The sequence below is a fragment of the Pseudophryne corroboree genome, chromosome 8 (assembly GCF_028390025.1).
Source record: "Pseudophryne corroboree isolate aPseCor3 chromosome 8, aPseCor3.hap2, whole genome shotgun sequence".
NCBI lineage: Eukaryota > Metazoa > Chordata > Amphibia > Anura > Myobatrachidae > Pseudophryne > Pseudophryne corroboree.
In genome coordinates, this window is record NC_086451.1 from 415,309,370 (window position 1) to 415,337,280 (window position 27,911).

The window sequence follows — 27,911 nt, forward strand, 5'->3', positions numbered from 1 at the left end:
CAGGTCACACAGCTGGGTATTCAATTGTTTGCGCTTTCTGGAAACGTATTCTAATATTTGTCCACGAACTACTGGTTTGGAAGCCGACCAAAATAAATTAATGTCATTCTCATGAATCTTATTATCCTCCGTGTAATTAATGAAGGCTCTGGTAAGAAATTGGCCAAAATCTTCGGAGGTTTCCCGATAATCAGGGAAACGCCAATTATAAGATCTAGGCAGGGGGGTATCTAGTATGATTGATAACCAAATTGGGGCATGATCCGAGAGTGAGATCGGTTCAATTTTAGTATCCACTACATGATGTAAAAGAGAGTCAGTGATTAGCCAATAGTCTATTCTAGAAGAGGAATGGTGTGGGTGGGAGTAGAATGTGTATTCCCGAGCTTCAGGGTTGCGAATTCTCCAGGGGTCGGACAGTCGTAAGGAAGAGGTGAGTAATGTGAGTGAGGGTGGTGTGGTTATCGCAGGTATTCCGGATATAGATGTTTTATCTAGACCAGCTGACTGTACACAGTTAAAATCTCCTCCCATAATAATTTCTCCTTCTGCCCAACCTTGCAAATTTTCGTAGATATCAGAAAAAAAAGATGCGTTAGGGCCATTAGGGGCATATATATTGGCTACCGTGTAGAGCGTATTTAATATTTTTATTTTCAAGAACAAGAATCTTCCCTCTTGGTCGACTAGACTATCTAAGATAGTGGCAGGGAGTGATCTATTGAGAATAGTTAGTACTCCTCTACGTTTGGATGTATAAGAAGCTGTTCTATACTCACCCACCCAAGCATCCCGCAGTACATTAGGATCTGTTTTTCGCCAATGAGTTTCCTGCAATAATACTATATCAGGCTTCAATCGTTTCAAATAGGTTAGGACCTTTTTCCGTTTGATGGGAGTATTAAGTCCATCTACATTCCAAGATACTAGCCTAAATCGTGATTGCACTATTGTGGGAGGGTCCTGGGCCGACAGCATTTAGCCGATACCAACCCTAGGCCAACCACGGGGAATATTATACCACAGTTGTCGATCCCAGTCTGTCCCAGCGAGCAGACCGATATGGATCATTAGTGATAGATGATAAGTGGAAATCAACGTATACATTCCTATCACTATACATATACCATGTGTGTGTACAGTATCATCATTATGAACCAAGTTATCAAACCATTTTAACTTTTTGTGAACCCATGTGGGTGCCCTATTTAACAATGGCAATCTCCAAATGGAGAGCAGTAAAACATTTGAGGAGGGTGTCCTCCAACCTAGTAGCCAAGGGCGCCATATTTCAGAATAATATGGCAAAAGATAAGAATAGAGGGTGAGGGGAAGGTAAGAAAACAAACAAAGGATTGTCAGAGACGATTCTAGGGGGGAAAAGATGCACGAAAAGAAAAATAGAAGATACATTCTATTCAGCTTATCAAACAAGAATGTGTTACTGGACTTAAACATGAATGGGTCAAGCATTGGGGACGATCAACCCACTCAGGAAGGATATGTAGAGTCAGTCAGCATCATCTGTACCCGATAGAGGAGCTGCATCTAAAGAGTTCACGAAATTTCTGGCCTCTTGTGCAGTTTCAAAAAAATGGATTTTTCCACCATAGGTGATTCTCAGCTTGGCCGGATACAGCAACGCAAATCTGTGGCCCATCTCGAAGAGACGTTTGCAAATAGGTGAGAATTCTCGTCTTCTTGCTGCAACTAAATATGAGAAGTCTTGGAACAATAGAAGTCTGGAGTCTTGGTACCTGAGATCCGTGTACTTCCTATAAGCCTCCAGCAATCGGACTTTATCGGCATAGTTGAGAATTCTCATGATGACCGGCCTGGGTCTATCTCTGCCGGACTGGCGGTCAGGACCGATCCGATGAACACGTTCCACTAGAATGGAACCCGTGGCAGAGACGCATCCCAGCTCTCTAGGTAACCATTGGGAGACCAGAGTCATGAGTTCGGAGAATTTCACCGCTTCTGGCAAGCCCACTAGACGTACATTGTTTCTTCTATTCCGATTTTCCAAATCTTCTAATTTGGCTTGTAAAGACACCATCAGCTTGTCGTGTTCTATCTGGGTTGTTTTAGCTGCTGACAAATCGTCCTCTAGATCCGAAATTCGCTGCTCTGCCTCGGAGATACGTTGATCATGGGCTGTGAGTTGTGCAAGTGCTGAATCTAAAGAGGTTTTCAGAGGTGCTAGTTTCTGATCTAGCAAGGATGAGAGTATATTTGTAATTTCAGTCGTGTTGAAGGATTTGGAGGGATCCATAATTGGTGCGGATTGTTCCCGAGGACTAGACCCTTGACTATATGTCGGGGAGACAGGGGCACTGTTAGTGGGATTCTCACGATTTTTGCTTTTACCCGACTGGGTACCCCTTGGGTTACGTAATGACTTAGACATGAATTTGTCCATAGCAATAACAGACTCACTCAAACACGCACTTCTAGCCCTCAAGCTGTAGGGGGTGCTTCCTCTCAGTGTTCCTCTCCTTCTTCTCTCCTTTCCTCTTCTCTCCCCTCTTTGCCCCTTCCCTTTGATATATGTGGGTATAGGGATGTGTGATATCAGGGGGGGGTCGGATGAGGGAGGGTGTGTGTGGTTGTTGGTGTACTAGTATCCAGCTGATCAGCACACAAGGTCTCAATGTAAAAGGCCCTCTAGTGGGTGATATTTAGGCATATGCTGAGACTATAGGTGTTGCTGTCCAGTGTACGCCTTGCCTATTATAAGGTAGGCACTGTATTCGCCTCACCCCGCTGGGACCCCCCCAGATTGCAGATCTGCTTTTGTACTTACAGGGCCCAGCAGGAGAGACGTGGCAGAGATGAGATATAGGGGAGCTGCGGATGAGTGCCCAGTCGGTCGTCCTGCGGCCCCGTCCCCCTCCAGGAGGTTCTGCGTCTCTAGGCAGTACAGGCAGCCAGCGGGTGTCGCGTGGGGCTCTCAGCCGCGGCCAGCGGCAGCGCGGGTGAAGATGGAGCAGGAGGGAGCTGTGCTTGTGTGGTCCCGTACAGCCGCCGAGCGTCTCGCGTTCCCGCCTCGCGTCAGGAGGCCCAGCGTCTCTGGACAGTGTTAGGCAGTAGCGGGTGTCGAGGCGGGTCTTCCAGCCGCGGACAGCGGTAACGTAGGTGCCCGATGTCTCTAAGTCTCTTTCAGCCCAGTCCAGGAGTTCCCGAAGCCACCACCGGTGTGGGATATAAATCGAGGCCCCGGCTTTTATTCTTCTCGTAGGCCGCAATCCGCGGGAGCAGTTAAAACTGCTCCCCGACTCCGCGGCTCGAGTAGGGGTGTTATAGTGGCAGTGAGAGAGACAGGGGGGCTGATAAGGGTCGTTGTAAGGCCCTGAGGTGGGCTATTTAATCTTAGAAAAGTCCCGTTTTGTAGGAGCTCAGTTGATGTGCAGCTATCTTCCTCAGCAGCTAGGCCACGCCTCCGACATGAGTTTTTTATGTTTTTTTGGTGTCGTTTTCTTCGTAGAGTGACCGGGAACCCCAATTAGTGCACCGCGTCCCCTCGCATGGCTCGTTTCGCTCGCCATGCTTCGGGCATGGTGCCTTCGCTCTGCTATCGCTTCGCTCGGCACACTTTACCGTTCCAATCGTAGTCCACGTGGATCGTTAAGTATGAAAAGGTTCAAAAAAAGAAAAAAATCGTGAAAAACTCATGTCGACCTTTTGTCCATGTCGACCTAAGGTGTGTCGACCAATTGGAGTCGACCTAAGGTGTGTCGACCTTTGTGCTGTCGACCTGGAGTCCGTATACCATTGAAACCAGGAACAGGAAGCCCCAGTACCGTGTCACATACCCATGCAGTTCGCTCAGCACACATCTCTCCCACATCGGCCCGTCTATATGGGCCTAAACAGTTTCTGGTCACGTTAATCAACGCAGTCTCAGTATATATGCACTGCACTCCTGGTACGAGGCATGTATGTTTCTGACTACGGTGGTCATTCCGAGTTGATCGCTCGCTAGCAGTTTTTAGCAGCCGTGCAAACGCATTGTCACCGCCCACTGGGGAGTGTATTTTCACTTTGCAGAAGTGCGAACGCTTGTGCAGCAGAGCGCCTGCAAAATCTTTTTGTGCAAAACAAGACCAGCCCTGTAGTTACTCTTCGTGTGCGTTGATTCAAACGACGGAGGGACGGCTTTTGACGTCACAAATCCGCCTAGCAAACACCCAGCCACGCCTGTGTTTTTTCTGCCACACCTGCGTTTTTCTAAGCCCTTCCTGAAAACCAGAAACACCCACTTCATGTCAATATTCCTGCGTTCGGCCATGCGACTGGAATGTTCGTTACACTCTGTGCAAACCCACGATGCTCATTGTGGTGCATGCGCAGAAATGCCAATTTCTAGCCTGATCGCTACGCACAACGGCAGCTAGAGATAAACTCGGAATGACCCCCTACATACAGATGTAACCATGCTCATCGTGGCTACGTCTCCATTCTACATGCACACGCGGAGCAGGTAGCCGCACTGGTCTGCGTATTTAGCCGTCCCACTCAAAGTGAATGGGGTGCATTTGTGTCTAAGGCATGTGTGTGCCTTAGACACGATCGCGGTATACAAGATGAGTGTGGCTACACCTATAGAAGTGCATGGGAATCACACACAAAGCAGCACTAATTAAACGCAAAAGGGCACATTCAGTTAGCCGCGGTATGACTTAACGTATTGGGAAATCACTCTATGCCCCAAAATGTGGCGCCTAATATTGGATAACTGTATAAAAGGCTATTGTGGCTATAAGCAAAGTATTTGGGGCTCTTAAAAGGGGTCAAATGGCTGATTTTTGTATTTTTTTAATAACAGTGAAAAAAAATAGGATTTTGGTACTTACCAGGTAAATCCTTTTCTTTGAATCCATAGGGGGCACTGGAGTACTCTTGGATATGGACGGCTTCCACCGGAAGAAGGCACTGAATAAATTAATTTTTGAGACTACTCCTCCCCTCCATATCCTCGAGCACTTCAGTGTTTTTTACTGAGCCGAACAGGATCGATAGAGAGATTGACCAAAGGAGAATTACATATAATCTCACGGACAACAATAAAGTTGACACAAAACGTAACAGACAACTAAACAGTTGACACCATAACTGATTAACCCTTGTTAAATTTAAACCAGTCGTAAAAGTGTGTTACCATAAGAACCACTGAACTTCCTAAAACAGGTAAACTGCTCTGGGTGGGCGTCCAGTGCCCCCTATGGATTCAAAGAAAAGGATTTACCTGGTAAGTACCAAAATCCTATTTTCTTTATCATCCACTAGGGGTCACTGGAGTACTCTTGGGATGTACCAAAGTTTCCTCCGTGGTGGGAGAGCTGTTTGGCACTTGTAACACTAAACGGCCAAAGCTAGATGCTGATGCCGCGAAAGTATCAAACTTGTAAAAGCGCACAAACGTGTGCACTGAAGACCAAGTAGCCGCACGGCAAAGCTGTGTCGTAGAAGCCCCACGACTCGCTGCCCATGACGTTCCCACAGAACGTGTGGAATGAGCTGTTACTGAAGTAGGTGGCTGTAACCTAGCATAAAGGTAAGCCTGACGTATGGTCAGTTTGATCCATCTGGATAAGGTTTGCTTAGAGGCTGGCCAACCCCTCTTAGCCGCATCATAGAGAACAAACAACGTATCCGTTTTACGCACAGTAGACGTTCGGGATACATAGATGCGCAATGCGCGAACCACATCCAACGTTCCAGAATCTCCTGTTAACACAGGAACTACTATTGGTTGATTGATGTGAAAAGACGACACTACCTTTGGTAGAAAAGCGGGATTCGTCCGAAGTTCCGCTCTGTCATCATGAAAAACTAAATACGGTGACTTGCACGACAAGGCACCCAGATCTGAAACACGCCTAGCCGAAGCTAAGGCTAAAAGAAAAATCGTTTTCCAAGTGAGAAATTTAATATCCACTTGTCGTAAAGGTTCAAAGTAATCGGACTGTAAGAAATCTAAAACCAGATTCAAGTCCCATGGTGCTGTAGGTGGAATGAAAGGAGGCTGTATCCTCTTTACACCCTGTAAAAACGTATGTATTGACGGCAACGAGGCCAATTTCCTTTGAAAGAAAATTGACAACGCAGATACCTGCACCTTTAGTGTGGAAAGACGTAGTCCTCCATCTAACCCCATCTGTAAAAATAACAAAAGACGGGATAAATTAAAAGATGATGTCGGAAATTTCCGAGCTTCACACCAACTTATATAAGTACGCCAGATTCTGTAATAATGAGCTGCCGTAACCGGCTTCCTAGCTCGTACCATGGTTGGTATAACAGACTCAGGAATGCCCTCTCTTCTTAAGATGGCCTTTTCAACAGCCACCCCGTCAAACGCAGCCGCGCTAAATCGGGGTAAAGGAACGGACCCTGTTGTAACAGGTCCGGACGTAGTGGGAGTGGCCACGGATCGTCTGCGAGTAACCCGAGGAGATCCGAGAACCAAGCCCTCCGAGGCCAATGAGGCGCTATTAGTATGACTGTGACGGACCCTCTCTTGATCCGTTTTAGCAACAGCGGGAGCAGCGGAAACGGTGGAAACAGATACACAAGGCTGTACGGCCACGTGGCTGTGAGAGCATCCACCGCCACTGCCCCTGGATCTCTTGTTCTGGACACATATCGTGACACCTGATGATTGTGGCGGGATGCCATCAGATCCACCTGAGGGTACCCCCACTTCTGGATCAACATCTGAAATACTTCTGGATTTAATGCCCACTCTCCTGGATGAAAATCCCGACGACTGAGAAAATCTGCCTCCCAGTTGTCCACTCCCGGAATGAACACTGCCGACAATATCACCTGGTGATATTCAGCCCATCTGAGGATCCGAGCTACTTCCCGCATTGCCATGCGGCTTCTCGTTCCTCCTTGTTTGTTTATGTATGCGACTGCCGTCGCATTGTCTGACTGCACCTGAACAGTCTGAAAACGAAACATGTACACTGCTTGTCTTAGAGCATTGTAAATCGCCCTGAGTTCCAGAACATTTATGGATAGCGATCTTTCGTGATTTGCCCAGAGGCCCTGGAGCCGATGACTCTGAACTACAGCTCCCCAACCTCTGAGACTTGCGTCTGTTGTCAGAATTATCCAATTCACGACGCCGAATCGTCTCCCTGCAGATAGATTGTGTATTTTTAACCACCAGAGAAGAGACACCCTGACTTGTGGCGACAATCTCACCCTGTGGTGCAACTGCAGATGTGATCCCGACCATTGCGCTAACACCTCCAGTTGAAACGGACGTGAGTGAAACCTTCCGAACTGAAGTGCTTCGAAAGCCGCCACCATTGTGCCTAAAAGGCGAATGCACAAATGTACTGAGACTGTGCGTGGCTTGAGCACTAATTGCACCAGATGACGAATGACCTGTACTTTCTGTTGTGGCAGGTAAACCTTTTGTTTTACTGTATCGAGAATCATCCCTAGGAATTGAAGTCGCTGACACGGAATTAGATGTGATTTCTTTAAACTGACTATCCAACCGTGCTGAACTAGTACATTGTACGTTAGCAAAGCATGCTGGAGAAGCAATTGTTGAGACGGAGCCTTTATGAGTAGATCGTCCAAATACGGAACAATTATTACCCCTAGGGACCTGAGATGAGCTATCATCACGGACATTACCTTGGTGAATACCCGAGGCGCTGATGAGAGGCCAAACGGGAGAGCCTGAAACTGGTAATGGTCTCGCCTTATCGCAAACCTTAAGAAACTCTGGTGAGGTGGCCAAATCGGAATGTGTAAGTACGCATCCTTGAGATCCAGTGCAATCATGAATTCCTGCGGCTCTAACCCTGCAATTACTGACCTGAGAGATTCCATCTTGAATCTGTGGTAAGTGACGTAATGATTGAGACCTTTTAGGTTCAATATTGGCCTGACTGAGCCATCTGGTTTTGGTACCAGAAACAGACTGGAATAATAACCCTGCCCCTGTTCCTGCACGGGGACCGGAATTACAACTGCAGCATTCAGCAGAGACTGAATGGCAACCTGCAGAACTGCTTTCTTGTCGTCCGACACAGGCAGTCCTGTCGTGAAAAATCTTCCTGTCGGAAGATAATCAAACTCTATTTTGTAACCCTCTAATACTAACTTGCGGATCCACCCATCTGTGGACGTCTGCAGCCACGCCCCCTGAAAGCTCTGAAGGCGTGCTCCCACAATTGGAGATCCGAGATGGGCTGGGAGCCCGTCATGCCACTGGTTTGTTAGTGGTCTTAGTGTCTTGACGACATGCATTGGATTGTCGAGCACTACGTCCCCGACCTCTTCTACCAGGCGTGACTGCTCCTGTGCCCTGCCCACGAAAGGGCTGAGTTCTAAAGGATTTGAACGCCGGACCAGAATATTTCCGTTTAGGTATAGTTGTAGGAGATGGAAGAAACACAGACTTTCCTCCAGTAGCCTCAGAAATCCATTTGTCCAATTCAGGACCGAAAAGCTTCTCGCCATCATAAGGCAATGCCTCTATACCTTTTTTAACCTCCGTCTCCGCCTGCCAAGAACGCAGCCAAAGTGCTCGTCGTACTATGACTAGCGATGAGGACAGGCGAGAAGTAAGCTGACAGACGTCAGTAGAAGCTGTACATAGATATTCAGCAGCTTCCCAGATTTGATCCGCGAGAAGTATAAGATGGTCATCTTGCAGAGCCGACTTGAGCTCTTTTATCCATACCATTAAAGCTTTAGTAACCCAAATGCCAACCAACCCAGGTCTCAGCAGCACTCCAGCTGCTGTATACATGGACCTTAGCATAGCCTCTATTTTACGATCTGCAGGGTCTTTAAGCGTAGTAGCAGTTGGTACTGGTATGGTTAACTTCCTTGTAAGTTTGGATACGGATGAATCCACCAATGGTGGGTTCTCCCAAGTAGCTGTCATGGACTCTGGAAACGGGTAACTCGATTTAAATCTACGAGGAATAGAAAACCGTTTATCCGGATTTTTCCGTGATTCCAGTAACATTTTATTAAGAGATTCCGAAATAGGGAAACACATCGGAGATCTCTGTCGTTTAGTAAAAACTACCTCATCATTCGTCAGGGGCTCCTCAGTTTCCGTAAACTCCAGCGACTGACGTACTGCTCTGATGAGATTGTCAATACCTGGGCTGTCAAAATCGTCACTATCTGACTGTTGCCCTATTTCGCCCTCCTCATACTCCTGTTCCGTGAGGTCTAGTATCCCAGAGACTGGAGAATTATTAGGAAAAGGAAATTTATCTTTTCCACTCAAGGTGGGCCTCTGACCAGATTGAGACTCTGGTTACTCAAATGGTCTCATTTTAAACTCAGATCTTGCCGCCTCTCTTTCTTCACGAGAGGCGGCCAGCTCTGATTGTAAACCAACTAATACATCTGCAAGTAAAGCCCATGGAGGGTCCAGAGATGGTAGTTTTACTTCTGAAATCGTATTTATGGCTGTATTAACAACACATGCTGTACATGTGGTGGATCCATCAGGCAACACACTCTTACAGACATGACATGAAAAATGTTTCTTAGATTTTGCTGGTGTCTTACTCATTATAAAAGACAGACAATACAAACTACACACAGACAGACTGCACGACTCAGTAATAACACCAAAGTTCCTGGTATATATCAGGCAAGTGCAGTGCCTGCCAGCAATAAGAAAACTGACCCCAAAATTCCCCTAGTACCACTCTTAGCCGAGATGTAATAAAGGAAACCTGGAACAGACAGGAGAACATTAACATATTAAGCATGCCAAATACTGCCAATGTCTCCCCCCCCCCCCCCACTCCCACGACCTCCGTGTACAGCACCGGGTCGGGGCCTGTGGAAGTCTGCATAGGGCCGTGTGAGCGGCCTGTACCTGTAGGCCCAGGCAGCGGGAACTCCTCGGCTGCTGCGGGCGGATAGCGGAAGCAGCGAGCGTGCTGCATAGAGCCCTGGAGCGGCCTATGCACACGCGCTCCCGCCCGCCACACACATTTTGCGGAGTGTCTGTGTAGCCAGGCAGCGCTGCTGCGGCGCTGGGGAGTAGCGGTCTGGTATTTAAGATGCTGGGAGCGGAGAGTGAGAGCGCGCCGCATGGAGCCGTGATGCGGCCCATGCACACGCGCTCCGGGCAGCGGTGAGTACCCAATACAATCCCCAACAGTGGAGCGGCAGCAAGAGCTGACCGCCCCTAACATACCTGGACCGTGACCAAAGTCTATGACGGGGCTTCTCATCCAAGCTCCGTCCAGCTTTTTGCAGGCAGCCTGCAGGTGGAGTGAGGGAGCTCTTTACAGAGAGGTCCGACACTCACGGCTGTTCTCAGCCGCTTCCACTGTCCCTGACCCACGCCTGTTAGAAGGGGGGAAAGGACGTGGAAATCCTTGAAAAGAAGAAAAACTTAGGAACTAAAAAAAAAATTCCAATACTTCGTGGACGAGCTCCACTATGCCTTCTAACTGTGTCGAGCACAGAAAAAACACTGAAGTGCTCGAGGATATGGAGGGGAGGAGTAGTCTCAAAAATTAATTTATTCAGTGCCTTCTTCCGGTGGAAGCCGTCCATATCCAAGAGTACTCCAGTGACCCCTAGTGGATGATAAAGAAATACAGAAAGCTAGAGTGTTTTGTCAATTTAAAGGATTAGATGATTATGGGGTGAAGAAAATGTCTGTAAAATGATTTGTGTGTCATTTTAAGCACTTTGAAAAATGTGTAAATAAAACACCTGTAACTCCCAGCTGCAAGCGAAACACACCTGTCCTATAAATACAGCACCCCCATATACCTGAATACAGCACCGCCATACACCAGTCCCAACAATACAGCACCCCCATATACCTGAATACAGCACCCCCATATACCTGTCCCAACAATACAGCACCCCCATACACCTGTCCCAACAATACAGCATCCCCATATACCTGAATACAGCACCCCCATACACCTGTCCAATCAATACAGTACGCTATATACCTAAATACACAATTCCATAGGTTAAAAAGAATCCTCTTTAGTCCAAATAAGTCCATAAATATGACATGTAATTAAAAAACAGAAATAGGTATATTAAAATTACATATATTCAAATATACCATAAGATATGGGAGACATATTTATAAACAATGCAAGGGATATATAATAAAAATATTACTGGAGCAAAAAATAAAAACTATAAAAACCATTTTAATTCAAAATCCCCATTTAGACCTTCTGGGGTTAGGGTTTTAAGTTTAAAAATCCACTTAATTTCAGATTTAGCTAATTTGCCCTCAATATCTTTATTTCTCCAAGATGAAGTGACCCCTTCTATACCCCAAAATATGTAAACTGGTGAAAGGACCAAGTAAAATAAAAGAGTTCTGTGTTAAAGACAATACCGACCCGATAAAAGAATTCCTTACCTGCAATTCGAAAAATGTGGTTTACGGACTCGAGTGCCTATGTGGTCTAGTTTATATAGGGGAGACCAGCAGAAATTTAAAAACAAGATTGGCGGAACACACCTATAATATCAGAAAAGGTCTAGATAGCCACACTGTATCTTCACACTTTAAGAAATTTCATAAATGTAACCCAGCCGCCATTAAAGCCTTTTGGGGTATAGAAGGGGTCACTTCATCTTGGAGAAATAAAGATATTGAGGGCAAATTAGCTAAATCTGAAACCCTAACCCCAGAAGGTCTAAATGGGGATTTTGAATTAAAATGGTTTTTATAGTTTTTATTTTGTGCTCCAGTAATATTTTTTATATTTTTATTATATATCCCTTGCATTGTTTATAAATATGTCTCCCATATCTTATGGTATATTTGAATATATGTAATTTTAATATACCTATTTCTGTTTTTTAATTACATGTCATATTTATGGACTTATTTGGACTAAAGAGGATCCTTTTTAACCTATGGAATTGTGTATTTGGGACTCTATTCTGCGGACACCACCCAATAAAATACGTATGGGATTTCCGGACATCGTAGGTGGAACGCACTGTCAATTTCCGGATGTCGACGGTGGAACGCATATTGACTTCCGTTTCCGGTCAGCGGAACTTCCGGTGACGAAGTTTCCTGCTGACGATTTTGGGCGACGGTGGAACGCATAGTGACTTCCGGTTCCGGTCAGCGGAACTTCCGGTGACGGAGTTTCCTGCTGACGATTTTGGGCGGGAAAGAATCGCCCCATGTGGATTCTGTTCAGCTAATTATGTTATGGTATAAATATCTGTGCTTCCCATTCACCATTATGCTCCTGACGAAGGACCGCAGCAGTCCGAAACGCGTTGAGCAGTTGGTGAATTGGAACGGAGGGTGACCTGATCTGGGACGTCTAAGCTACCTCTTGCACGTTTTATGGTATCCGGAACCTGCAGTGCAGCCTTGAGACCATCAGTGACGACAGCACCCTGTTTTTCCACTTGCAGTGGCTACTTGCTTGTTTTATTTGTTAAAATTGTGAGTTTCCTGTGTTAAATAAATCCTTTGTCCCCCCCAAGTGGATCTGTACCATGATCTCTTTTTCTCTCTGTTTGAGTTAAGGAAATTGATACACAGAACCAAAGGACATATGAATCACGGGACTTTGGGAACACGGAAATCTCCATATTATAATTTTATCTCACTCAGTCCACCCGGACACGTCTTTATGTAAGATTTTATTGATATTTCTGCGCCGATTAGACAAAAAATTTCTCTCTCTCCCATCAATACAGCAACCCCATACACCTGTCCCATCAATACAGCACCCCCATATATCTGTCACATCAATACAGCACCCCCATATACCTGATCAATACAGCACCCCATACACCTGTCCCATCAATACAGCACCCCCATATACCTGATCAATACAACACCCCCATATATCTGTCACATCAATACAGCACCCCCATATACCTGATCAATACAACACCCCCATACACCTGTCCCATCAATACAGCACCCCCATACACCTGATCAATACAACACCCCCATATATCTGTCACATCAATACAGCACCCCCATATACCTGATCAATACAGCACCCCATACACCTGTCCCAACAATACAGCACCCCCATATGCCTGATCAATACAACACCCCCATATATCTGTCACATCAATACAGCACCCCCATATACCTGATCAATACAGTACCCCATACACCTGTCCCAACAATACAGCACCCCCATATACCTGTCCCATAAATACAGCACCCCCATACACCTGTCCCATCCACACAGCACCCCCATATACCTGTCCCATCAACACAGCACCTCCATATACCTGTCCCACCAATACAGCACCCCCATACACCTGTCCTAACAAAACATCACCCCCATATACCTGATCAATACAGCACCCCCATATACCTGATCAATACAGCACCCCATACACCTGTCCCATACATACAACACCCCCATACACCTGTCCCATCAACACAGCACCCCCATACACCTGTCCCATCAACACAGCACCTCCATATATCTGTCCACCAATACAGCACACCATACACCTGTCCCACCAATACAGCACCATACACCTGTCCCACCAATACAGCACCCCCATACACCTGTCCCACCAATACAGCACCCCCATACACCTGTCCCACCAATACAGCACCCCCATATACCTGTCCACCAATACAGCACACCATACACCTGTCCCACCAATACAGCACCATACACCTGTCCCACCAATACAGCACCCCCATACACCTGTCCCATCAATATACCTGATCAATACATCACCCCCATATACCTGATCAATACAGCACCCCTAGTTACCTGTCCCATCAATACAGTACCCCCATATACCTGTCCCAACAATACAGTACCCCCATATACCTGTCCCATCAACACAGCACCCCCATACACCTGTCCCATCAACACAGCACCTCCATATATCTGTCCACCAATACAGCACACCATACACCTGTCCCACCAATACAGCACCCCCATACACCTGTCCCACCAATACAGCACCCCCATACACCTGTCCCACCAATACAGCACCCCCATACACCTGTCCCACCAATACAGCACCCCCATATACCTGTCCACCAATACAGCACACCATACACCTGTCCCACCAATACAGCACCATACACCTGTCCCACCAATACAGCACCCCCATACACCTGTCCCACCAATACAGCACCCCCATACACCTGTCCCACCAATACAGCACCCCCATACACCTGTCCCAACAATACATCACCCCCCATATACCTGATCAATACGGCACCCCCATACACCTGTCCCAACAATACATCACCCCCATATACCTGAATTCAGCACCCCCATACACATGTCCCATCAATAAAGCCCCCCTATACACCTGTCCCAACAATACAGCACCCCCATATACCTGATCAATACAGCACCCCCAGTTACCTGTCCCACCAATAAAGCACCCCCATACACCTGTACATACAATACAGCACCCCCATATACCTGTCCCATCAATACAGCACCCCCACTAACCTCTCCCATCAATACAGCACCCCCATACACCTGTCCCATCAATACAGTACCCCATATACCTGCCCCATCTATACAGCACCCCCATATATCTGTCCCATCAATATACCTGATCAATACATCACCCCCATATACCTGATCAATACAGCACCCCTAGTTACCTGTCCCATCAATACAGTACCCCCATATACCTGTCCCAACAATACAGTACCCCCATATACCTGTCCCATCAATACAGCACCCCCATATATAGCACCCGATATACCTGACCAATACAGCACCCCCATATACCTGTCCAATCAATACGGTACGCTATATACCTGTCCCATATAATTGAACCCATTATTCTGCTTTTTGCATGTCATTATTGCCAAATTATGCTAATTGAAAACGTGGTAAGTGCCAATAGGTGGGTGCCCAAGTACCAACATTTTTAATTTAAAATAGGGACACCTCCCTGCTTAGGGGCTACGAACAAAAATCTGCATTCAGTCCTATGGAGAGTTAGCGAGCATCTGCGTAGCCAAAAATCTGTGGCTGGCCGCGTTATGTGGTAATGTAGACAACTGAATTTGGCCCAAAAAGAATGCGTGATGTCATGTAATACAATGACATTGGTTGTTACATCCATTTACAGGCACTTCAATTGTGATAAATAAAAATCTTAAATGCGGAATGTTTGAGCCAGCGTGGACACAGCCTCATAGCATCAATAGATGGGCGCCTGTACAGTTCTATGGAAGCGCTAATGGTGATCCAAGTCCTGCTTACAGGAGATGGCATCTAATTCAGGAAAGGTATTCCTGATGGGAGAACCCTATCGTAGCTGTATGTGGGGAGCAGGAATGGTTAAAAAAAAGTTCCCTGTTTACGAAGAATAATATATAATAGTTTTTCAGTTGTGGGTAGAACCACAAGTTATATGACATCATTTTTTTTTACCTCATTGTTCTCTCTTTACCTGGGGGGCTGTGTGGGACAATGGTGGCTGTGATTATCCTATGTGACAAAAGTTGCAGATACAGTAGCAGATACAGTAGCAGAGAGTGCATAGTACATGTGCACGGGTGTGAGAGGCTGTACATAGGGAACTTACAGGCACAGGAGGGTATTTGGGGTCATACATGATAATTGGTCACATACATGAGGCTGTACTTGGCAGACTATGCTGGGTACACACTATGGGGGTAATTCAGACCTGATCGCTGCTGTGCGAACAGATGTGAACTGCGCATGCATATGCACCACAATGCGCTGGCGCGTCGGATGACTGCATCGGGCATCAGTGCCTAGCGGCGGGATGGTGCAAAAATAGGATTTTAATACCTACCGGTAAATCCTTTTCTCTTAGTCCGTAGAGGATGCTGGGGTCACCATTAGAACCATGGGGTATAGACGGGATCCGCAAGAGACATGGGCACTTTAAGACTTTCAAAGGGTGTGAACTGGCCCCTCCCTCTATGCCCCTCCTCCAGACTCCAGTTATAGGAACTGTGCCCAGGGAAACGGACATTTCGAGGAAAGGATTTATTGTTAACTAAGGTGAGATTTATACCAGCTCACACCTCAAGCATGCCGCACAATGTGGCATTCAACAGAACACAAGCCAACGGCATGAACAATTTCAGCAACAGGCTGACTATAAACGTAACAAAACATGTGTGTAACAACAACTAATAACTGCAGATACAGTACGCACTGGGACGGGTGCCCAGCATCCTCTACGGACTAAGAGAATAGGATTTACCGGCAGGTATTAAAATCATATTTTCTCATACGTCCTAGAGGATGCTTGGGTCACCATTAGAACCATGGGGTTATACCAAAGCTCTAGAACAGGCGGGAGAGTGCGGATGACTCTGCAGCACCGAATGACCAAACTTGAGGTCATCATCGGCCAGGGTATCAAACTTGTAGAATTTTGCAAATGTGTTTGACCCCGACCAAGTAGCTGCTCGGCAAAGTTGCAATGCCGAGACCCCCCGGGCAGCTGCCCAGGACGAGCCCACCTTTCTAGTAGAATGGGCCTTCACCGATTTCGGTAACGCCAATCCAGCCGTGGAATGAGCATGCTGAATCGTATTACAGATCCAGCGTGCAATGGTCTGCTTGGAAGCAGGACACCCAATCTTGTTGGGAGCATACAGGACAAACAGAGCCTCCATTTTCCTAACCTGAGCCGTTCTGGCGACATAAATTTTCAAAGCTCTGACCACATCCAGAGACTTTGACTCAATTAAGGCGTCAGTAGCCACCGGCACTACAATAGGTTGGTTCATGTGGAAAGATGAAACCACCCTCGTCAGAAATTGCTGACGAGTCCTCAACTCTGCTCTATCTTCATGGAAGATCAAATAGGGGCTCTTGTGAGACAAGGCCGCTAACTCAGACACCCACATTGCGGATGCCAAGACCAACAGAATGACCACTTTCCAAGTGAGGAATTTCAACCCCACCATCTGTAAAGGTTCAAACCAATGTGATTGAAGGAACTGCAACACCACGTTAAGATCCCATGGTGCCACTGGGGGAACAAATGGAGGTTGGATGAGCAACACACCTTTCACGAAAGTCTGAACTTCTGGAAGGGAGGCCAATTGTTTTTGAAAGAAAACCGATAAGGCTGAAATCTGTACCTTAATTGAGCCCAACTTTAGGCCCGCATCCACACCTGCTTGTAGAAAATGGAGAAAACGTCCTAGCTGAAATTCTTCCGTAGGAGCCTTCTTGGATTCACACCAAGAAACGTATTTTCTCCAAATACAGTGGTAATGTCTAGACGTTACTCCTTTCCTGGCCTGAATAAGTGTGGGAATGACTTCACTGGGAACACCCTTTCGGGCTAGGATTTGGCGTTCAACCGCCATGCCGTCAAACATAGCCGCAGTAAGTCTTGAAACACGCACGGCCCCTGCTGTAACAGGTCCTCGCGTAGAGGAAGAGGCCAGGGATCTCCTATGAGTAATTCCTGAAGATCTGGATACCAAGCCCTCCTTGGCCAGTCTAGGACAATGAGGATCGCTTGAATCTTTGTTCTTCTTATGATCTTTAGAACTTTTGGAATGAGAGGAAGTGGAGGGAATACATACACCGACTGAAACACCCATGGTGTCACCAGTGCATCCACTGCTATTGCTTGAGGGTCCCTCGACCTGGAACAATATCTCTGAAGCTTCTTGTTGAGACGAGATGCCATCATGTCTATTTGAGGAATTCCCCAATGACTTGTCACTTCTGTGAAGACCTCCTGATGGAGGCCCCACTCTCCTGGATGGAGATCGTGTCTGCTGAGGAAGTCTGCTTCCCAGTTGTCCACTCCTGGAATGAAGATCGCTGACAGAGCGCTTGTAGAAGGACGTTGTAAATGGCCCTTAACTCCAGAACGTTTATTTGGAGACAAGTTTCCTGGATTGACCATCTTCCTTGGAAGTTTTCCCCCTGTGTGACTGCTCCCCAACCTCGGAGACTTGCATCCGTGGTTACTAGGATCCAGTCCTGGATCCCGAACCTGCGCCCCTCTAGGAGGCGAGAGCTGTGCAGCCACCACAGGAGTGAGATTCTGGTCTTGGAAGACAGGATTATCCTTCGGTGCATGTGCAGGTGGGATCCGGACCACTTGTCCAACAGGTCCCACTGAAACACTCTGGCATGGAATCTGCCAAACTGAATCGCCTCGTAGGCCGCAACCATCTTCCCCAGCAACCGAGTGCATTGATGGATTGACACTCTTGCTGGTTTCAGAATTTGTTTGACCAGACTCTGAAGTTCCAGAGCCTTTTCCACTGGAAGAAAAACTCTCTGTAGTTCTGTGTCCAGTATCATTCCCAAAAACGACAACCGCGTCTTCGGAATCAACTGTGATTTTGGCAAGTTTAGGAGCCAACCATGTTGTTGGAGAACTGTCAGGGAGAGTGCAATGTTTTGCACCAACTGGTCCCTGGATCTCGCCTTTATCAGGAGATCGTCCAAGTACGGGATAATCGTGACTCCTTGCTTGCGAAGGAGAACCATCATTTCCGCCATCACTTTGGTGAAAATCCTCGGAGCCGTGGACAGACCAAACGGCAACGTCTGAAATTGGTAATGACAATCCTGAATTGCAAACCTCAGGTAAGCCTGATGCGGAGGATAAATGGGAACATGTAAGTAGGCATCCTTTATGTCCACTGACACCATAAAATCCCCTTCCTCCAGACTGGAGATCACTGCTCGGAGAGACTCCATCTTGAATTTGAATTTCTTTAGGTAGAAATTGAGGGATTTCAGGTTTAGAATTGGTCTGACCGAGCCGTCCGGCTTCGGGACCACGAACAGGCTAGAATAAAAGCCTTCTCCCTGTTGTGACGGGGGAACCATGACAATGACCTGATTTTGACACAACTTTTGTATTGCGTTGCATACTACCTCCCTGTCTGGAAGAGAAGCTGGTAAGGCCGATTTGAAAAATCGGCGAGGGGGAACGTCTTGAAACTCCAGTTTGTACCCTTGGGATACTATTTGTAAAACCCATGGGTCCTGGTCCGAACGAAACCAGAACTAACTGAAGAGTTTGAGACGTGCCCCCACCGGTGCGGACTCCCGCAGAGGAGCCCCAGCGTCATGCGGTGGATTTGGCAGAAGCTGGGGAGGACTTCTGCTCCTGGGAACCCGACAAGGCTGGTGATCTTTTACCTCTTCCCCTTCCTCTAGTAGCAAGGAAGGAAGAACCTCGCCCTTTTCTGTATTTATTGGGCCGAAAGGACTGCATTTGATAGTGGTGTGTTTTCTTTTGTTGTGGAGTAACATAAGGCAAAAAGGATGACTTACCTGCGGTAGCCGTAGATACCAAAATCAGTGAGGCCGTCACCAAACAAGGCACCGCCTTTATATGGTAGAGATTCCATATTTTTCTTGGAGTCAGCATCAGCATTCCATTGGTGAATCCACAATGCTTGCCTAGCTGAGACTGCCATGGCATTGGCTTTTGATCCCAAAAGGCCAATATCTCTCGCAGTTTCCTTTAGGTACGCTGCAGCGTCCTTGATATAACCCAGCGTCAAGAGGATGCTATCCCTATCTAGGGTATCTATATCAGATGACAAGTTATCTGCCCACTTTTCGATAGCACTACTCACCCACGCAGATGCAATGACAGGTCTGAGTAGCGTACCTGTGGTCGCATAAATGGATTTTAACGTAGTTTCTTGCTTACGATCCGCAGGGTCCTTAAGGGCTGCCGTGCCAGGTGACGGGAGAGCCACCTTTTTTGACAAACGTGATAGGGCCTTGTCTACAATGGAGGGTGACTCCCACTTTTCCCTATCCCCAGAGGGAAACGGATAAGCCACCGGAAACCTTTTGGGAACCTGAAACTTTCTGTCAGGGTATTCCCAAACTTTTTCAAATAGAGTGTTCAGTTCATGAGAGAGAGGAAACGTTAGTTCAGGTTTCTTTTCCTTATACATACAGACCCTTTTATCAGGAACAGCAGGGACCCCAGTGATATGGAATACATCTTTAACCGCCACAATCATGTACTGAATGCTCTTTGCCAATTTTGGATCTAATCTGGAATCACTATAGTCGACACTGGAATCAGTGTCCGTGTCGGTACCAGTGTCTGCCAACTGGGCAAAAGTACGTTTTTGTGACCCCTGTAGTGTCCTGGACTTGTAATAACACATCCTCCACAGATTTCTTCCATGCCTGGGTCTGAGACTCAGACTTATCTAATCTCTTACTAATAAGAGCCACATTAGCATTCAAAGCATTTACTCAATCAGGAGTCGGCGGTGCCGACAGGGTCACCCCCACAGCCGTTTGTGTCCCTAATACAGCCTCCTCCTGGGAAGAGCACTCAGCCTCAGACATGTCGACACGTGTACCAAACACCCACAGACACACCGGGCATATAGGGGACAGACCCACAGTAAAGTCTGTCAGAGAGACACAGAGGAGATTTGCCAGCTCACAACCCAGTGCCAAATTAACGGGTCTGAAAACACTAAAAAATGCCCCAGACCTGTAGCGCTTTAAATATCAAATATATTGCACCAAATTATACTGTGCCCCCCCCCCCCCTCGTTTTGCACCCTGATACTTGTCAGCAGTGTGAGGAAGGACCAGCGTCTCTGCAGTCCTGTGGAGAGGAAATGGCACCGAGCTGAGAGTGAGCTGTGAGGAAGAAGCTCCGCCCCCTTAATGGCACGCTTCTGTCCCGCTTCTTTTAATAAATAATTATACTGGCGGGGGTTAGGACAGTGCCTTGGCACTAATGTCCCCTCTTGCCAGTGGAAATTGAGGATTTTTGCCCCTCCCCCCCCCCTCCAGTGCTGTGTGTGTGGGAGCATGGCGCGCAGCGTTCCGTTCGCTGCGCGGTACCACAGAATGCCATCAGTGAAGCTGAAGTCTTCTTTTCTTCTGCTACTCACCTGTCTTCTGACTTCTGGCTCTGTAAGGGGGTGACGGCAGGCTGCGGGAGTGAGCATCTAGGCGTACCCAGCGATCAGCACACTCAGCAGCTAATGGTGTCCTGTAGCTAGAAGCAGAGCCCTTGAACTCACTGGAAGTTGGTCATACTTCTCTCCCCTAAGTCCCACAAAGCAGGGAGACTGTTGCCAGCAGCCTCCCTGAAAATAAAAACCTAACATAAGCCTTTTCAGAGAAAACTAAGTAGAGCTCCCCTGTAGTGCGTCCAGTCTCACTGGGCACAATTCTAAAACTGGAGTCTAGAGGAGGGACATAGAGGGAGGAGCCAGTTCACACCCTTTGAAAGTCTTAAAGTGCCCATGTCTCCTGCGGATCCCGTCTATACCCCATGGTTCTAATGGTGACCCCAGCATCCTCTAGGACGTATGAGAAAAAAGCGATTGCAAGGAGACTGACAGGAAGAGGCCGTTTGTGGCAGGCAACTGACCGTTTTCAGGGAGTGTCCGGAAAAATGCAGGCGGCCTCAAATGTTTTCAGGGAGGGTGTGTGATGTCGGCTCCGTCCCCGATCAGCAGGATTTCATCGCATTGGAAGAGTAAGTCCTGGGCTGAGCAGAGACTGCACAAACTGATTCTGAGCAGCTCTGGTAACACATAGGAACGCACACTTGCACAGCGAAAATACACTCCCCCTGGAGGCGGCGACCATCTGATCACAGGACAGCAAAAAACGCAGCCCAGCGATTAGATCTGAATTACCCCCTATATCTCCAGATATATCTATGGACGGACCGGGCAGTGTTGAGGGTACACAGTGCCCGATCCGTCGGGACTGACGTCACGCACTGGGAGGGCATTTACATGTGCCCGCCCAGTTCAGCGGTCAATCACCGCCGGCTGGTGCAGCATGCACACAGCGATGCACCAATATATCGGTGGATATATTGGTCATAAGCTGTGTTGCAGGGCGGACGCGATATGTCTGAACAGCATTCACAGACACATCGTTCATACACACTGGCTGACGGGCCAGCGATATATCGGCCGTTCAATAACACCATTAGGCACGTCATCTATTCACACTAACGAGCACTTGGGAGAAGCCAGCACCTCTGTAGGTGCTGGGAACACCCCCTTCAGTGTCCCCCGACAGCTGGTGTCTTAACCGCATCCCAAACTAGGACACTCATGAATTACACAGGTTCTGTGGCTAGCTAAATTCAAGCCTGCATTACACCTGGTTTTAATCAGCCACAGAACCTGTGTAATCCATGAGTGTCCCAGTATAAAAGGATAGTATGGTAAGCTTATCAATTGATGAACTAAAACCCCACTGTTTGTTATGGTGAGTGCTGAACTCTGTTGATTTAAATATATAAACCAGGACTCCCATGAATTACACAGGTTCTGTGGCTGGCTGACTACAAGCCTGCATATCACCTGGTTTTAAGCAGCCACAGAACCTGTGTAATTCATGAGTGAACCATTTTAAAGGGATAGTATGGTAAGGCTACATAGATGTAGAAAACAGAGAGAGAGATCACACACATAAAAGCAGCTTACTCACTTCCTCTGTAGAATCCCAGCTATTGATCCTCATGAGAATCTTACAGAGCTGCACAGTGGAGTCTCTCCCCCATGCTGCATGCTCCCGCCTGTATTACCTGCATGCTTTCCCTTAGCTCAGCTTTCAGTTTGTTTTCAGAAGTGCCAACTATTGGCAGATGGGACAGCACAAATAGAGATGGCGGCATCTAGTGGCACCCGGCAGTACTGCACGCAGCAGTGACAGACACTGACAGCAGCTCCCAGCGCCCAGCCGCCTCACAGGAACCATCCACTGGTCGGAGCCATAGATAGGGCTGTTTCACACACTCAGGTTTTGTCCGGACAGCAAAAAGACAGACAAAAGTCGTCCATTTTTTTACTGACTGGCAAAGCCTTTCACACACAACTCCTTTCAGCCGTGCTTACTGCTGTGCCTGTGCGCACGTGCAGCAGCAGCAGAAGAAGAAAAAAGCCGTTGTGTGTGAAAGCTCCCATTCACACACATTCTAGACTGCCATCAGGGATGGCACGGCAGTCGGACCTTCCAGTGGATATTTCCGGCTGCAACCCGGCAGCTAGGCCGAGACCGTGCTGTGTGAAAGGAGCAGTGTGTTTTCATAACTGAAAACACTGCAAGGCAAAAAGCCGCCCAGCTTCTTGCCGGCTGGTGAAAACCGGCTAGTGTAAAATGGCCCATAGAGTATCTGCTCGCCAGCACTGATTACGAGTGGTTTCTGGGTACTCAGAAACCCCTTCTGAGTGCGCTGTTGCACATTCCACAGATCTAGGGAAAGCGGTGGTGGACCTGAGGCTCTCTCCTTCCTGCCCTCTTGACGACTTCATATTTTAGGAGACCTGACTATTCTGGGTCCCTGGTTAGGCTTCAGGTAGATTGCAGACTACAGAGTCTCCGCTTTCTTTGTAGAAAATTACTGTCTGAAACCCTCTTCCTTGAGTGTAGCTTTCCAATCCTCTGAGCCAGCGCTAAGGGGCTCATCCTCTCTGCTGAATGACTACATGCATTGCGGGATTTGTGTTGCATTTTTACCAGCACAAGTGGTTCCTTATCTTCTTATGCTGGGTACACACTGGGCGATATATCGGACGTTCAATTGAATGGCTGATATATTGTTGGCGCGTCGGTGGATGTGTACCCCAAATATGTCTGAATTACGTTGTTCACAGACATGTCGCGTTGGCCAATGACCGATATATCTGCAGATATATCAGCGCATCGTGCTGTGTGTATGTGTGGTCGGCACTTGCTGCAGAGGCCGCCACTGACTGACACCTCTACTGGGCAGATACATGTAAATAACTGCCCAGTTGTGACGTCAAGCACAACACATCGGGCTGACAATCGGTAAGTGTGTATGCACTTACCAATCGTCAGATAGGTCGGCTGACCTAGGGCGTTATTCAGGTTTGTTAGCAAACCAAAAAAGCGATTGGACAAAACCATGTTGCACTACAAGTGGGCATACCTCCCAACTGTCCCAATTTTTGTGGGACAGTCCTGCTGTAGGGTGGGGGGCAGTTGGGAGGCTCCTGTCACTCACTCCTGTCCCGCTGTGGGGTGGCGGGCAGTTGGGAGGCTCCTGTCACTCACTCCTGTCCCGCTGTGGGGTGGGGGGCAGTTGGGAGGCTCCTGTCACTCATAGATGCACAGCGTCTATTCACAGGTGACAGAGGGAGAGAGGGCATGCCAGTAGTTCACAGAGCGCTGGGCAAGCCCCCTCAGTGGCGAAAATGGGGGGGCGTAGCTTGCGATCGCGGCACTCCCACAAAGTCACACCCCTTTCCAATAGACCATGCCCCTTTTGTGGGCGCAGCTTTGCCACGCAGTTGTCCCGGACACCCATTTTTAAAAGTTGGGAGGTATGCAAGTGGGGCAGATGTAACAGATGTGCAGAGAGAGTTAGATTTGGGTGGGTCATATTGGCCCTCATTCCGAGTTGTTCGCTCGTTCTTTTTCATCGCATCGCAGTGAAAATCCGCTTAGTACGCATGCGCAATGTTCGCACTGCGACTGCGCCAAGTAACTTTACTATGAAGAAAGTATTTTTACTCACGGCTTTTTCTTCGCTCCGGCGATCGTAATGTGATTGACAGGAAATGGGTGTTACTGGGCGGAAACACGGCGTTTCAGGGGCGTGTGGCTGAAAACGCTACCGTTTCCGGAAAAAACGCAGGAGTGGCCGGGGAAACGGTGGGAGTGCCTGGGCGAACGCTGGGTGTGTTTGTGACGTCAACCAGGAACGACAAGCACTGAACTGATCGCACAGGCAGAGTAAGTCTGGAGCTACTCTGAAACTGCTAAGTAGTTAGTAATCGCAATATTGCGAATACATCGGGCGCAATTTTAAGAAGCTAAGATTCACTCCCAGTAGGCGGCGGCTTAGCGTGTGTAACTCTGCTAAATTCGCCTTGCGACCGATCAACTCGGAATGAGGGCCATTGTTTCTGCACATGGTAAATACTGGCTGCTTAATTTCTACACTGCAATGTAGATTTCAATTTGAACACACCCCACCCAAATCTAAAGGTGCATACACACTGGACGTGCTTTCACTCTTCTCCCCACTGCCAGACTGGCAAGTATGTATGTAATTGTCGCATGCCGGGTCGCATCAGTGTACACATCGCTAAGTGCGTACCCATCTTAAGTATATATATCTGTATATATATCTATGGCTGAGGAAGAGTACTTGCTCGTCAGGTATGATGTCATCAGCATAAGTGCTGGTCCACGCGCTAAGAGTTGAATACAGCTTTAACTGTTTTTCTCTGACGTCCTAGTGGATGCTGGGAACTCCGTAAGGACCATGGGGAATAGACGGGCTCCGCAGGAGACTGGGCACTCTTAAAAGAAAGATTAGGTACTATATCTGGTGTGCACTGGCTCCTCCCTCTATGCCCCTCCTCCAGACCTCAGTTAGAATCTGTGCCTGGCCAGAGCTGGGTGCTCCTAGTGGGCTCTCCTGAGCTCACTAGAAAAGAAAGTATTTGTTAGGTTTTTTATTTTCAGTGAGATCTGCTGGCAACAGACTCACTGCTACGAGGGACTGACGGGAGAGAAGCAAACCTACCTGCTTGCAGCTAGCTTGTGCTTCTAAGGCTACTGGACACCATTAGCTCCAGAGGGATCGAACACAGGGCACGACCTCGATCGTCCGTTCCCGGAGCCGCGCCGCCGTCCCCCTTGCAGAGCCAGAAGACGGAAGATAAAGATGAAAAACGGCGGCTGAAGACTCCTGTCTTCATTAAGGTAGCGCACAGCACTGCAGCTGTGCGCCATTGCTCCCATAGCACACCACACACTCCGGTCACTGTTGGGTGCAGGGCGCTGGGGGGGGGGCGCCCTGGGCAGCAATTAGTTTACCTTTTGGCACAAATAGCACATAATACAGTGTATAACACTGTATATGTGCAAAAAAAACCCGCCATTAACATTATAAAAAGCGGGAGAAGCCCGCCGCTGAGGGGGCGGGGCTATCTTCCTCAGCACAGCCAGCGCCATTTTCTCTTCACAGCTCCGCTGGAAGGACGCTCCCCAGGCTCTCCCCTGCAGTATACAGTACAACAAGGGTAAAAAAGAGAGGGGGGGGGCACATAAATTTAGGCGCAATTGGTGTAATAAGCAGCTATTTTGAAAAATCACTCAGTATAGTGAAAATCCCTGTGTCATATAGCGCTGTGGTGTGTGCTGGCATACTCTCTCTCTGTCTCCCCAAAGGACTTTGTGGGGTCCTGTCCTCAGTCAGAGCATTCCCTGTGTGTGTGCGGTGTGTTGGTACGGCTGTGTCGACATGTTTGATGAGGAGGGCTACGTGGAGGCGGAGCAGGAGCCGATAAGTGTGATGTCGCCCCCTACGGGGCCGACACCAGAGTGGATGGATATGTGGAAGGTATTAACCGACAGTGTCAACTCTGTACATAAAAGGTTTGATGACGTAACAGCCTTGGGACAGCCGGCATCTCAGCCCGCGCCTGCCCAGGCATCTCAGAGGCCATCAGGGGCTCAAAAACGCCCGCTAGCTCAGATGGCAGACACAGATGTCGACACGGAGTCTGACTCCAGTGTAGACGAGGATGAGACAAATGCACAGTCCACAAGGGCCATCCGATGCATGATTACGGCAATGAAAAATGTGTTGCACATTTCTGACATTAACCCGGTTACCACTAAAAAGGGTATTATGTTTGGGGAGAAAAAGCAGCCAGTGACTTTTCCCCCATCTGATGAATTAAATGAATTGTGTGAAGAAGCGTGGTGTTCCCCTGATAAGAAACTAGTGATTTCTAAGAGGTTACTGATGGCGTACCCTTTCCCGCCAACGGATAGGTTACGCTGGGAGACATCCCCTAGGGTGGACAAGGCGCTCACACGATTATCTAAAAGGGTGGCACTGCCGTCTCAGGATACGGCTGCCCTAAAGGAGCCTGCAGATAGAAAGCAGGAGGCTATCCTGAAGTCTGTATATACACACTCAGGTACTATACTGAGACCTGCTATTGCTTCAGCATGGATGTGTAGTGCTGCAGCAGCATGGTCTGATACCCTGTCAGACAACATTGATACCCTCGAGGGATGCTATTTTGCTAACTATAGAGCATATAAAGGACGTCGTCTTGTATATGAGGGATGCACAGAGGGACATTTGCCGGCTGGCATCTAGAATTAATGCAATGTCCATTTCTGCCAGGAGAGTATTATGGACTCGGCAGTGGACAGGTGATGCTGATTCTAAAAGGCACATGGAGGTTTTGCCTTATAAGGGTGAGGAATTGTTTGGGGACGGTCTCTCGGACCTTGTATCCACAGCAACAGCTGGGAAGTCGACTTTTTTACCTCAGGTTCCCTCACAGCCTAAGAAAGCACCGTATTATCATGTACAGTCCTTTCGGCCTCAGAAAGGCAAGCGGGTCAGAGGCGCATCCTTTCTTCCCAGAGGCAGGGGTAGAGGAAAAACCTGCACCAGACAGCCAGTTCCCAGGAACAAAAATCCTCCCCTGCTTCCACTAAGTCCACCGCATGAAGCTGGGGCTCCACAGGTGGAGCCAGGTGCGGTGGGGGCGCGTCTCCGGAACTTCAGCGACCAGTGGGTTCGCTCACAGGTGGATCTCTGGGTTCTACAAGTGGTATCTCAGGGATACATGCTGGAGTTCGAGGCGACTCCCCCTCGCCGTTACCTCAAATCAGCCTTGCCAGCGGCTCCCAGGGAAAGGGAGGTAGTGCTGGCGGCTATTCACAAGCTGTACCTTCAGCAGGTGATAATCAAGGTTCCCCTCCTTCAACAGGGACGGGGTTACTATTCCACAATGTTTGTGGTACCGAAACCAGACGGTTCGGTGAGACCCATTCTAAATTTAAAATCCTTGAACACTTATGTAAGGAAGTTCAAGTTCAAAATGGAATCGCTCAGGGCGGTTATTGCAAGCCTGGAAGAGGGGGATTTTATGGTGTCGCTGGACATCAAGGACGCTTATCTGC

The 27,911-nt window shown here is 48.0% G+C and overlaps 1 protein-coding gene across 2 annotated transcripts in view; it reads right to left on the minus strand.

The window, feature by feature from the left end:
- Nucleotides 1-22,832, minus strand: part of LOC134949378 (EOLA-like protein) — a 63,819-nt gene extending 40,987 nt beyond the window's left edge. The window contains exon 1 of one of the 2 annotated variants that reach the window (XM_063937917.1): nt 22,534-22,832. The gene's annotated coding sequence lies outside the window, so the exon portion shown is untranslated. Of the gene's footprint in view, nt 1-22,436 lie in introns of both variants that reach the window. The other variant, XM_063937916.1, reaches the window with a different exon arrangement.
- Between the last annotated feature and the right edge of the window lie 5,079 nt (nt 22,833-27,911).